This window comes from Thunnus maccoyii, chromosome 19 (genome assembly GCF_910596095.1).
Source record: "Thunnus maccoyii chromosome 19, fThuMac1.1, whole genome shotgun sequence".
In the NCBI taxonomy this organism is placed as follows: domain Eukaryota; kingdom Metazoa; phylum Chordata; class Actinopteri; order Scombriformes; family Scombridae; genus Thunnus; species Thunnus maccoyii.
The window spans coordinates 3629538-3643292 of NC_056551.1; positions in this window are offsets into that span (position 1 = coordinate 3629538).

Sequence of the window (13755 nt, forward strand, 5' to 3'; positions counted from 1 at the left end):
TAAACAATGTAACACACAGCATTGAAACATTTTTATTGGTTGCAATGTGCACTGTATGCATTTGAGTTGTGTGAAAATGTCCTCTTTGATTGGATTAAAATGTAAATATTCTTCCCGTTTTATGTTTGCCTGCTTTATTTTACCTAATGTCTTAGAGTGTTGCAATATAAGGGCATTTGCAGGGATACAGTGATTCGTGACTTAAAAAGAATGTGGGAGGAGGGTAAAGTGGAGGGACCAATGGCCCCTTGGACCCCCTACCCCTATGACCTTGGCTCACACCCTGAAACTCACTCTTCCTGCCATACATGTACAGTAAGTCCTGCAGAATGGTATGCTGGGAATGTCAGCCCTCTTGACACACAGACACACTCAGCTCTGCCAAAAACACTTACTGCAAACGTGCATTTGACTCTACCACAAGTCTTGTTTTGTTACAATAAAATAAATTTGGAACATTCTTTTTTGGGCTGCTTATAAGCAAATGTGCACGGGTGTTTGGAGACGTGCAGATGACTGTATCTGTGTTGACAGAGATATGAATTGTCCTTTCTGGCTGTTCCATGTGTCTCTGAGGGAACACAAAAACATTTGTTCCACCTCCTGTCCGGGTGCTCTTTTTCAAGAGTGACCAGTGTACAAGAATAAACATAAAACAGTCAAAGCATAGATACACAGATAATTCACAGACACAGTTAGACATTATTTTCACATTTGGAAAAGCAATTACAAATGGGATTGTGATACATAAATATAAAATGTTCAAGAGAAATTAGAGTCACATTTTTTGCAGCTTGTTACATTTGTAGCGGTGCAGTATTTGGAACCACTTTTTCCAAGTTCAGTGTGAATAAGAGGTACGGTTCATGTTAAAATGTCCTGTGATCTAACATTGTTAGTACTGTATTTAAGTGTAACCAGAGAGCAGAGGTAATGAGGCACTTTTTGCAGTAGAGCCTTATAAATAAATCATACAATGCTGCTCCCTTGTGTTTGTTATGGAGGACAATCCCACCTTTTCATATAAGATGCAATGGTGAGTGAGGACTTTATCACCTGTGATGAAGCACAGTGCACTGTGTTAGACAGAGTCGCAGACAGAACTGTAGATTATACAATGGTCTTCCAACAAGCAGAAGAGAAACATGATTTGTTTCTTTACATACACATAATATACATATACAAAAATCCAATTTCGACCTTCAGTTTGCGTGATATGTGTTCCACATGGGTCTTAAAAGTGAGTCTGGCATCCAGCCAGAGTCCCAAGTTTTATGGGCAATTGGATACTCTTCGGTGACCTAGAGAATAGCATACATTTAGTTTTGCCAGAATTTAAAACAAACTTATGTTTGATGAGTGAGATCTGAAATGTGTCAAAAGCAGACTGTCGACTTGCAATGACCAGATTAAAAGAAGAGCCAGTGGCATATAAAATAGTGTTATCTGGATAAAAATGTACATTACAATTTGGGGTGACAGGTATATACACAAATACAAATACGGTATTCAGAAAAGCACAAATATTGGGTTAATACAAATATTTTTTTAGTGAAAATATTTTTAAAATTATTCATGTTCAGGAAGAAAAGAAACATGTCAAATAAGAGCGCGCAGGTTGAGACTTGTAGCATAGCAAGGTTACATCACCGTCTTCGCCTCTCTCCTCTGCTCTGCTCTTCTGTTTATCTCGTGTCATATATAAATAGCTGCAGGTCTGCATGTCTGGTGAAGCTGAGCTGTATACATACATATATATATATATATATAACATGAAGGGGACTTGACTTGGAACGGTTGTAAACTAGTGTCTGAGCTCTACCTGAGAGATAGTCATAAAACCATTTAATGGGCTGTTCATTTAGTCCTATCAAGCATAGTTTTTTAAGTAAAATACTATGATCAGCTGAATCAGATGCTTTAGATAGGTCTATGAAAAGTGCAGCACAGTGTTGATGATTGTCCAAGGCTTCAATGGTATTGTTAATTACACATAATGCAGCTGTTGTTGTGCTATGACTAGATCTAAATCCTGGCTCCTCAGGCTGTAATACGTTTTTTTGTCTCTAGAAAAAGTCTCAGTTGAGAATTCACTCGGGACACTGGGTTTTTACTAAGCAGGACAATTCTGAGATCGGACAGTAGTTATTTAAGTCACTAGGTTCACCACCTTTATGTAACAGAATAACCTGTGCAGCGTTCCAGATTTTCAGAATTTTACCTGATTCAAATGATAAGTAAAACAACTAAATAAAAACACGAGCTAGAGGTGCTGCAAGTAAATTAGCAAAAAGACGCAGGAGGGAAGGATCTAAATTATCTGCACCCTTAGATTTGTTAGGGTTTAAACTGACCAGTTTACTGTTAACCTAATAAATAAAATAAATAATGAAATAGAAAAAAAAAATGTTGATGGTGGAAGCAAGCAAGAATAATTTTATTTAACCTCAACCTAATTTAATGCTAGCACTGTGGTTCTTGGATTGTCTGCCTGTTGGTTTGTTAGTCCGTTGGTCTAACATTTAGTCCAGAGTGTAGCATGTTGAACATTATTTGATTGATTGACAGGAAATTAGATTCATTTAATCATAATGACTTTGGTCATCTTCTGTCTTTTCTTCTAGCGCCACCAACAGATCACAATTACAGATGAGCTACTTTTACAGTGTTGTTTATTTGTAGATTGTTGTCTATTTGCAGAGGTTCAGATGAATCTGTCTGTCAAATTTTCTGCCAATTCTTAGTTTTATGTTTTTCTTGTCTGCTTTTTCTCCATTGCCATAATACTCACTTTCCTGTCATTTCAGATCCTTCCACTCCCACCTGCCCTGCAGTAACCCCTGTGTTCCCGCCATTCCCCATTGTCTGACTTCCCTGCCCACCTGTTCAGTCAGCCTGGCAGTACACAGTAAATCCAGTTCCATTCATTCCCTGCCAGATTGTCTACTGTGCTTTTTTTCTGTACCTGCCTGCATTCCGTCTATTATGACCCTCTGCCTGCCTTTTAGACTGTAACTCTCTAGATTGATCACTTTTGGACAGATTTGCCTGATCTCCCCTGCTTGCCTGGTTTTGAGTTTTGCCTGTTTTTTGATTCCCAGTAAACTTGAACATTGTATTTTACCTGCCTGGTCTGAGTGTCATGCTTATGGGTCCATATCAGTTTTTGTTGAGCCTTTACACCCTCAGCTATTTGGCTTCAAAGTTGCTATTGCTGCCATGACTGGCATTTTTTTTAGTAATTTACATAATTGCGTCATATTATTATTTATAATATGATGCAATTATTGCATAAATGTGACATGCTACATGCTACATGCTCCATGCAAACTTTCTACCTGCAGCATGTTACATATCATTATATATTTGCAATTTAGATCAACATTATGAATGTTAAGTGTTGCTCTGTACTAATCAAACAAACAAAAAAAACTAAAAGATAAGAGATTTGAGAAGTTAGACTCAGAGATGATAAATCTGCATTTACCAACATGAAACCTGACCTATATGTTCTTCGTGTTGCTGTTCATCTTCTGCAACCTGATGTTGGTCTTTTTGCTATTATACAGACTTCCCCAGTAATGCCTTTAATATGGTGGATATAGAACTGTTTCATCCATAGCATTTTACAAGGAGCCCTTCCTGTGTGCTGATCAAAGCTGGAATCTATGACGACACCATCTAATGGAAATCATTGCACTTCGATTATATACTATTGATATTCTTCAGTAGTTAATGTTTATTAAATAAAGATTGTAATTGTGCAAATAAATCATTTCACCAGGCAAATCTATGGAAGCCCACCAGTAAAAGAAAAAATAGGTGAAACGTTAGGAAGAACAAAATAAAAGATACTGATGGTGAATCATACGTTAAATTTATGAGATATTAAGTGAATTGCAATTGTGAGAAAGTAAATAAATTTAAATTATGAAGCAACAGGTAAATCACAATTTCCATCTAGTGAGTAGATCAGAATTATGAGACAGTAAGTTGTTGTAAATAAGTTGTTCTACTGTCTCCTACTGAACAAGGACTTCAGCAACAGCTGGATATAGGAGGAAAGTATTGTCAGAACAGAGTCCTGGCAGTAAATATGAATAGAACTAATATCATGGTTTTTCAAAAACATCCCAGATATCAGGAGAACAAATACCAGTTTACCATAATTAATCATATCATTGAACATGGTATGAGTTATACCTACCTTGGTATAACCATAACAGGGAGTTTCAACATGGCAGTGAATGCGCTAAAAGAAAAAGCTTGAAGACTTCTAAATGCAATTAAGAGAAAATATTATGTCCAAATTCCAATTAAAATCTGCCTTAAAGTGTTTGATAGTGTCATCCAGCCCATTGCACTGTATGGTAGTGAAGTATGGGGTCCACTCAGTCTAAATCTTTACATACAGAATTCTGCAGATACATTTTACACATACACAGAAAAACAAACAAACAAATACATGTAGAGCAGAATTAGGCAGATACCCACCAATAATTAACATTCAAAAGAATTTCAAAAGAATGTTAATTATCACCTTAAATCCAGTTGCCTTGCGAGGCAGCTGGATTTGCAAGATTACAACTTCGCACAACAATCCATCTTGTCAGACTTCAAGTTATGTGTGTTATGTACCAATCAGCGTTGCAAATCTAGCTGCCTCACAGGGTAAGACGGTGATAGACAGTGATAGACAGATGGTTCATCCAATCACCTGCCAAGTATTTTTTTGAAAGTGCATGCCCTTTTCCAAACAGTTTCCATGGACTACTTCTCACATGGTTCACAAACCATCTGGCATGTTAGGTTATAAATCCAGCCCCCTAGACATCCTCCATTCCAACACCCTCCAAACTCAGGAGCTGAGCCCAGAAAAGAGCCCCCTGTGTCAGTTGGTGCTGAGACTAACACCCACTTATCAGACACACTCTGACCAGTCTCACACCAGCACTGCTTTCCAAACAGAGTAAACTAAATTATGACGCAATGTAAAGAAACCTATTTGCAACACTCGAAAGAAGAAAGTAAAAGCCAAAGTAGATTAGGATCAGTGGTGGACAAAGTACACAACTCCATTACTTGACTCAAAGTATAGATACTCCTGCTCAAATATTACTCCAATACAAGTTGTTCAGTCAAATTTTTACTTGAGTTAAAGTAAAAGTTCTGGAGTACTTGCTTTTAAAAATATATAAGTATTCAAAAGTACATTTTCTTTTTAATGTTAACGCATTGTTGTATTGTTGCCACAAAGCATTTACAGATCCTAATGACTCTGAAACAACTTACTAAATACATTGACTTGCCCGTAGAACCTGTAGAACAAAAATCTTCTAGAATATACTACAAAGCCTATATAAATGCCTATAGAAACACAATTGAATCAACAAAAGGACAGTCATTGTCTTTTTCATTTTTTTATTAAACACCCCCCACCCCACCCCCACAGAACAGCATGGCAGTGTTCTGATACAGCTCTGGCAGTGTGTGTGTGTGTGCAAGTGCACATGCATGTGCATTCATGCACATGTGTGCATCAGGCACAGATTGCTGTAGATGCAGCTTCCTCAGAAAATAAAAAATAATTAAAACAACCTACCTACCTTAAAATCCCAGTTACAAACCTCTAGCTTTATAACTGCCCGACAGTAACATTGCTTTCATTTCAAAAATCTGAAACATGGACTTCAGATATGGCCATGAGTGCTCTGGTAAGGCATTGTCATCTTTATCTGCTGTAGCCATCATTATCACCGCCAAGTTCAAATTGAACTGTTCAAAAAGCACTTTGAACGTGACTGACAGTGTAGCAAAACTTTACTGTGATTGATTTTTCCCCTGTAATGAACACAGCATATGGCCTATTGCATTTAGAAAAGGAAAGAAAATTCATCCTTCCATGACTTCAAAGCTATGCTTCTGAGTAACGAGTAACAGGAACCTTCATAGAAATGTAGTGGAGTCAAAAGTACAATATTTGGCTTTAAAAGGTAGCGGAGTAAAGGTCATAAGTTTCCAAAAAAATTAACATTCAAGTAAAATACAGATACTCAAAAAATGTATTTAAGTACAGTACTCAAGTAAATGTACCTAGTTACTGTCCACCTTTGATTAGGATGTTATCTCACCCTAAAAAGAGATTATAAATAGTTTGAAATTCTGATATGACACCCACTGAGACAAATGTCAGCACATGTAACGCCTCTTTAGTGAACTGTTTGTCTTAGTCAGTAACCTGTATCCTCAAGGCCCAGGGTAGAAGATGAGGTAAGTGGGCCAAGAATCTAAAATTAGAGACTGAAAAGTATGTACAACTGTATGACCCACATGTTCATTCATTTGATATCCTGAGCTGGGACTGATTTACAGCAGATATTTGTGTGATAGGCAGATACACTGACTGCATATGGTACTGGTGGTAAAAATAGAGCTGCACAGTCTGTCCCCATGTCTCATCTGTGACATACACACTGATCGTACTATACATCACATGCTATATTTCACATGTAACTTATCCTTGGTGAACAAAAATAAAACATGATTTCCTCCTGGATCCATTGGTATTTTCAAAATATTACATCATTTAAAAGTTCCTCAAACAGAAATTTCACAGTAAAAGTATTCAAAGGATATATTCCACTGATGACTAACTTGACTTTTTCCCTTTTGTATGTAAGAGACAGTTAAGCATATATTTGTATTTAGTGAATTGCATGTTATTGACATTGTAGAAGCTCATATGATAGTTTGTATATTTGTGGCTTGTGAATGTGTGTGTGTTTTGGTCAAATACTGAAAAAGTCAACACTGACTTGAAGCCCGAGAAAGGACATGTTTATTCAATTAACATTTAAATGAAACCGCGGCCTTTCCCAAACCTCAAAGGGGAACTCCATCAGTTTCACACATCAGAGTGTGTTTTCACGTGTCAGGGAGTGAAAAAAGTAGTATAAAGCCTTCTGTGTCTCCAGAAGGAGCTGTGTGAAATCTGATTTTAAAAAATTGCCTCAAGTGATGTCACTTGAGTCAGCATCTGTTGGGGCTGAAAACTACAATTTAGAAAACTTAAAAAAAAATCTGGAAGTGTTGAGTTAGAAAGAAGTGAGGTTACCAGACTTCTGTAGCCAGCTCCTCATCTCTGCTGGAGGCAAGCAGCTCCAGGCAACATTGGTCGCTACTAGCATAACACACCTGACTCTCCGACTGAACTGTCTGCGATCAAGATCAAGGCACCAGGTTTTGACAAGGAAGACAAATGCATGTGTTGGAGCCATTTTTGTATTGTGTTGATTCGTATGTGTGTATATGCAGTAGTATGTGTTCACCTGTGGTGATTCCTTTTTTTGCAAAGTAGGTGGTATGTTGAGTATGAGGAAGGTACACATGTGAGGCAGTAATCACAGAGCAGGTGTGTTGTTTGCCAGTAGAGGTACACAGATTTTACACCCTATGGGTGTAGCATGCCACTGAGTCATATGTTGTTTGCACGCAAATTATTACTTGGTATTAAATGCATGTGGAGTGCCGTCTACACTGTGGATGGACCTGATTGTGTACAATAAATACATGAATTATTTAAACCTCATGCTACACAAAGGCAATGTGTCAATTAGACAAGTACCTTAGCTTGTAGGTTTTTCCTGTTTTTGTCGAGTCAAGTCACTATATTCAAGTCAAAAAACTTTGCTTCACATGGGAAATTGGAATTGGCACAACACTGCGAATGTAATCCCAATGCGTTGGTCGCTGAACAAGGGTAGGCTTTCCAATCAGTTGTGACTTTGGTATTAGACCTACATTAATTGTGGATCATCAAAAGGTGAACGAGAGCAATATGGATCGTAAATCAGTTTTGCTAAAGTCTGCCATGGCTGATGAGAGGATGACTGAGCCTAATGAAGGGAGTAATGTTGATGAAACAAAATCTGCCAGAAGTAAAAGGGTTGTTAAAATCACTACAAAGCTAAAAAAAAAAAAAAAAAAAAAAAAAAAAATCTACAAAAAGCTACAAAATACAAGGAAAGATAAATTAAAGGAAAATGACGCAAGGGCTTATGCAAAACAGGGATGTAACAGAGGTGCATTGCTCTCTTGAAAATCCTGTCAGTCTGTGTGGGGAAGCAAATGTGTATGATTCTGTAGTGTCTTTAATGCCCACTGAGGAAAGGGATAAACATGGCATATGGTTTGGGGCAAAAGTGGTTGTAGGTTTCATTACTGATTTGAAACAATGGTTAACAAATACTGACGACGATGATGGTTATGGTGATGTGATTGATGATGTTAACCCTGATGACAGGATATCAAATGTTGCCAGTAAACGCTCTAATAGAAAGAATACATGCAGTAATAAAGGTAGTAAAATTATATCCTCTGAATGCATTAAAGCAGAGACAGACAGACCTGCACTTCTTGCTTGTGCTGCAGTCTTAAAGGAAAAGCATGCTCTGTAGGCACAGGGGGAACAGCTGAGAAGAAATAGGGAGTAGCTGGAGCTGGATGCCAAAATAGCTACATCTGGTGCCAAATTAGCCGTTCTACTAGCTGCCTCAGACTGTCTGAGTGACTCACAAGCACCATCACATGGGATGAATTCCTATCTGGAAAAGAATATTGGACAAAGAACAACTTCCTAAATGCTCAGCCCAGTGGCAAAGTCTTATGAACCCTTAGGAAGAAGCGCATTGCCACTGAGCAATAGTTTGCCAGGAAAGTGTAAGGACCCATTGGCACAGCTCAACAGAACTAGGCAACAATTCACCATTGGACCAAGGCAAGCGACAAAGGTCAACATACAGGACTATTATCACAGGACTGAAATGTGTGGAGCAACACAACACCAAACTCTCTCTATACCAGCCAACTGTGTGCAGCCTGCACTGGAGGATGAACAACTGCACATGCACCCTCCACAAATGCCAGGAGACATATGCATTATAATGCACCAACAGAATGAAATAACAGCCAACCTTATTGAAAAACAACGTTCCGTGTCTTTACCATAGACATCCCAGTATTTGACGGTGATCCGCTTCAGTACAGAAACTTCATTAGAGTATTTGAGCATGGTGTGAAACATAAAGCTATCAAAGCAAATTGCTTATAACTTTTGAAGCCGTTTACAAGAGGACAGCCTCCTCAAGTGTATGGTATACAAGAGCTGATATATATCTAGTTTTGCTGCATTTATTTTGATTAAAAAGAATTAAACTGTCTGACAAAGTTATAGGAGTGCAATGTTAAAATCTGGGGAGAACTTTTGTTGCCTAAACCTGAGGAAGTGAACTCTCATCTCTGATGTCAAAGTCCTTAAGTTTCCATCAAAACCTATGCAAAACATAGCAAAACAAAGGTGAGGTTTATGCTTTATCAGAGTTGTTTTAAAACTGTTTTGTTTTTTTCTTCAGGTGAGAAAAGATTTTGAGGGTGGAGACTAATTGGTGAATTTGGCAAATGTACGTCTGGTTAACTTGCCCACCTCTGATAAAGAGCAGTACACAGATGCTTTCCTAAGTTTTTCTATGAAATCCATTCATCCCAAACGAGGCTAGCTGTTGCCTGATTGATGGATGGAATAAGTGACTGCTCCCAGGACCTGTTTTTGAACATCCTTCTCTGCTCTGTTTGTGCTTAGTTGAATCGGCACCGACAGTCTATAGTAATGTGGGACCTGTGTGTTTTAAATGTATATAACAATGACTTGCAGGTGTTGGAGGTTTTTTATGCACATTAAGACCTAAAAAAATTTGCAGGAAAAGGGTTTGATTAAATTTGTGAATTGTCCCAAAATCACCCAGCCCCAGTTCCTTTCCTGTATACTTTAATGCCAAGGCTTCTGTCCTCTTCTCAGTGCCCTGCACAGTCTGAGAAAGCCAAACTATTGTCTCTGATGTCCTAAGAGACAATAGTTTGATGATGTTGCTGTTGATGTGTTCTGTGAAGGCTTTCACTTCCTGGGTTTTTTATCTTAACCCAGTTGTCGTCCACGTGTCTGAACCAGTGTCTAGGTTCTGTTTCCTGAAAGAATCTTGGTGCTCTGCTCTCTCCTTCCTCCATACAGGGTCATTATAGTCATTGTATTACTATTAGTTGTGGGGAGAAAACTCAGGCAGAGTTTGGGGGGTGGGGGGGACAAGGACAAATAAATACCGCAAAAGTACCCTCCAAGGTGCCCTCACATTAAAGCAAACTATGATAGAATGCCCTCTAAAGTGCCTGCACAAAGGAGAAAACATACCAAACTTCTGTAATTGCTGTCTTAGTTATGGTAAATCAGGATGAAGTACCCTACAGAGTGCCTCTATATTTGACAATCTGGAATGATGTGCCCTCAGTGGTGCCCCTCAGTGGAAGAAAATGTGATAGTGCCCTATAAATTACCCCCACCAGATGTAATGCAGTGCCCTATGAGTTGCTGTTGTAATGGGGTGAGCTGGAGGTTCTTTATGGGTGCCCCTCTAGTGAAATAAAAAAGTAAAAAAGTGCCATTTAGGGTTCCCCCAAGTATAACATATGGAAGTGCAGAATTGGGTGCCCTTTCAATGAAAGAAAAAACATGGTGAAGTGCCCTATAGGGTGCCCTGTATGTGAGGAAAACATTGTGAAGTGCGCTTCCAGTGAAGAACATGATATACTTGCTGTATAAGATGGCCTTATGATGGAGTAAACTGGCTATTATGGTAGAAATGAATGCATCCTTTATGCAGGCTGACCATTAAGAACATAAAGCACCCTTAAAAACATATTGTAGTTGTTGTAGCTGACATTATTCCATTCAGTTAATTTTGGTACAGTATTACTCACGAGTTTGCTTCAATGCTTCAATGCCTTCTGTCCTCTTCTCGGTGCAATGCACAGTCTGAGAAAGTCAAACTATTGTCTCTGATGTCCTCATGTGTGAACTTAATGTTGCTGTCCACTAAGTGGACAGCTCAGGAAGTAAAGGAAGTCACAACCCCTTTAGAGGAAATCAAATAGGAGCAGGAAATCAAATAGGAGAGCACCAACGCTCACTCCACCACCAGAACTCTCTTTATACAACAGGTATGATCCACTGACTTGGAATACTGGAATAATACTGGAATACTAACTGTGTTGAACCCAGGGAAGGTATTCATACCATTAGCACTAAAGCTAATCAGAGCCTAAGCCACTGAACACAGGAAGCTAACCCATGGGTGAGAAAAAGCACTGCTAACTCAGGCACTATTTTGACTGGGGACTCTGTAACTAACCTTGTAAAAATGGCAAAGACTGAGAATCAAACTATGGATGACACATCTGTCAAGGAACTGACTGGACTGTTGCCAGCTATCCTCACTGCAAGTCCAAGTAATATCAAAGTTATTATCCACCCTGGGTCTTTCAACATACTGCGAAATCCTGAAAAATGATTTTTTCCTGCTACTGGAAAAACTGAGCAACTATAAATTGCAAGATATATTAATTTCTGGACCAATCCTGCCCTGAAAGAAAGGAATCGATTCTTTTAACAGACTCCTTGGCCTGAATACATGGCTGACATTGGCATGCTTCACCCATGGGATAAAGTTTATTGGCAGTTTCAATATTTTTTGGAACTGTAAAGACCACTTTAAACCTGATGGGGTTCATCCAAATATCACTGGGTCAAAACTACTGGGTGGCAACCTTCGTCATGCCCTTGGGATGTCATACCCAAACAAGAATGTGTTGATAACCGTGAAGGACAGCACACTCAACCAGACAGTTTTCTCCCTCCCTCCCCGCCAGGATCCCCCCCACAGCACATACAGAACGTGCACACAGGCGGACAGCCTGCTCCCCCCTTCCCCATCAGGATCTCTCCCCCTCCCCACCGGGATCTCTCCCCCCCTCACAGTGCTCCCACTTCACCAGATCCTCTGCTTCAAATTACCCAAGGCATCGAGAGGTTGTCTCTGTCCCAATCAAAGACTCAACGACCCCCCTGCAACACACACCCCATCCAAAGAGTAAGTTGAAACTCTTAGTCAAATTGATGAACTATTAAACAGCAAGAACCACAGACATCACCACTCAGGTGTCTACCGAAGATGAGACAGACCTCATGCCGCTTCTTTTAACATAGCAGTGATCTTAAATAGCTGGTGGCATGGTCAAACACATCATAGCAATCACAGACCATCTGGTACTTGTCTCAGTAACCTTAAATTAGTCAATGCTCAGCCACAACCAGTCTCCTCTCCTGTCACAGAATCCCTACAGCTGAAATGGCTGAAACAGGTATAGCAACACTGATAGAGGCTTGTCCTCCAAACTATAATTTCTATCAGTCAGTCAGACAAAACAGGAAAGGTGGAGGAATTGCAGCCATTTTCTCTACACAGTTTGTGTGTGATGACATAGACTTGGGTAATTTTACATCGGAATATCTTGCTCTTGAGCTCAAAGCTGAATTGTCAGTGCTCATCATTACATTATATCGGTCACCAAAATATTTACCACTATTTCTACATGAATTCTCAGAATTGATCTCACTTGGTATCACTACACATGATGAGGTTAATCCTGAATGGAGTCCTGAATATTCATATTAATACAATCACAAGACTCCAAAGCGTTTGAACTTGTGAATTTACTGGATAGCTTTGAACTCACCCAACATGTAAATGAAGCCACTCATCAGCATGGTAACACTCTAGAGTTAGTAATAACAACAGGGTTAAACCGATAATGTTTCAGTATTGGAATGAGCTGTTTCTGAACATTGTGTTTTATGATGCCATCATAATCTTAACAAAGACTAAGTGGGGATTTTTGGCTAAAAAGTGATTCCTAGATGACAAAGCTGGAGCAATGTTTTCTAATATGATGAGGTCACTTGAGCCATACAGCTGTGACTGCCCTTTAAATAACATGGTTGAAAATTTCAACAACATATTGATATATTGTCATCTGCTTTAAATACTGTTGCTCCACTAAAAGCTAAAAAGAAGTCGACTGACAGAATCTCCTCATGGTTAAACAATAACAGTGTTAATGAGATCAAGACAATCTGTCGGGCAGCTGAAAGAAAATGGAGGAAAACTAGATTCACAGTTCACTGGAATGTATACAAAGAAGCCATGACTGTCTATAACAAAGCAATATGTCTGGCAAGACAGGATTACTTTTCCAAGATTATTACAGAGAATACTGGGTACTCTAGATCATTATTCCCCACTATTGACCAGCTACTCAACACTGCCCCCTCCCCCCACAGTTCTCTGCATAAAAAATTTCAATAACAAAATAACTTCAATTAGAACCAGTACTGATGCTGATGTAAACACAGAGGATCTCAGCATATCCTGTAAAGATGATTAAACCATGGGAAAATTCACCTGTACTATATTAACTGAGCTTTCCAAGATAGTCACTGAGTGTAACTCCTCCACCTCATGTGTTGACCCTGTACCTAAGTGGGTGTTCAACAGTGTTTCAGGTCATGTCCTGAACATTATAAATACATCTCTTCAAACAGGAATCTTCCCAGATGCCTTCAAAACAGCTGTCGTTAAACTCCTACAAAGAAGAAGAAACCCAACCTAGATGGTAATGCACTGACCAGCCATAGGCCAATATCCAACCTTCCTTTCAATAGTAGGATACTTGAAAAGACGCAAATAAATTCCTTTCTTGAAGAAAACAATATCATGGAGGAATTTCAGTCAGGCTTTAGAACAAACCACAGCACTGAAACTGCTATGACTACAAAGAGCAGCTAGTTATACTGATAGGGATTATTGTATG